Source organism: Canis lupus, chromosome 14 (genome assembly GCF_048164855.1).
Source record: "Canis lupus baileyi chromosome 14, mCanLup2.hap1, whole genome shotgun sequence".
NCBI lineage: Eukaryota > Metazoa > Chordata > Mammalia > Carnivora > Canidae > Canis > Canis lupus.
In genome coordinates, this window is record NC_132851.1 from 32,855,171 (window position 1) to 32,856,332 (window position 1,162).

A 1,162-nucleotide genomic window follows, 5' to 3' on the forward strand; every position below is an offset into this window, starting at 1 on the left:
TGAATTCAATTTAATTAACATATAGCATATTATTAGTTTCAGAGGTAGTGATTCATCAGTTGCGTAGAACACCCGGTGCTCATCACATCACGGGTCCTCCATAATGCTCATTACCCAGTTACCCCATCCCCCCCCCCACCCCCCCCCCCGCCAGCAACCCTCAGTTTGTTTCCTAGAGTTTAGAGTCTCTCATGGTTTGTCTCCCTCTCTGTTTTTTTGGTCTTATTTTATTTTTCCTTCCTTTCCCTTTGTTCATCTGTTTTGTTTGTTGAATTCCATATATGAATGAAATCATATGATATTTGTCTTTCTCTGACTTATTTTGCTTAGCATAATACCCTCTAGTTCCATCTGATAAAAACTCTGTAGTGTAGGGATAGAAGGAACATACCTCAATATAATAAAGGCCTTAAATAAAAACCCACAGCTAACATCATATCAATGGTAAAAAGCTGAGAGCTTTTCCCCTGAGATCAGGAACAAAACAAGGAGGTCCACTCTCACCACTATTATTTAACATAGTACTGGAAGGCCTAGCCTCACCAATCAGACAACAAAAACAAATAAAAGGCAAAGAAGTCAAAATTTCACTCTTCACAGGTGACATGATATTCTATGTAGAAAACCCAAATAACTACTCAAAAATTTCTAGAACTCATATAGGAATTCAGTGAAGTGGCAAGATATAAAATCAATACACAGAAGTCAAGTTGCATTTCTATATACCAACAATGAAACAGAAGAAAGAGAAATCAAGGAATTAATCCCATTTACAATTGCATCAAAACCATAAGATACCTAGGATTAAACCTAACTAAAGAGGTAAAGGATCTATATTCTGAAAACTGTAGAACACTTATGAAAGAAATTGAGGAAGACACAAAGAAATGGAGAAACATTCCATGCTTGTGGAATTTATTAGAAGAATAAATGTTGTTAAAATCCTATGCTACCTAAAGCAACCTATGCATTCAATGCAATCTCTATCAAGATACCACCAACATTTCTCATAGAGCTGGAACAAACAATCCTAAAATTTGTAGGGAACCCCCCAATAGCCAGAGGAATGTTGAAAAAGAAAACCAAAGCTGGAGTCATCACAATTCTGGACTTCAGCCTGCATTATAAAGCTGTAACCATCAAGATAATATGGTACCGGCAT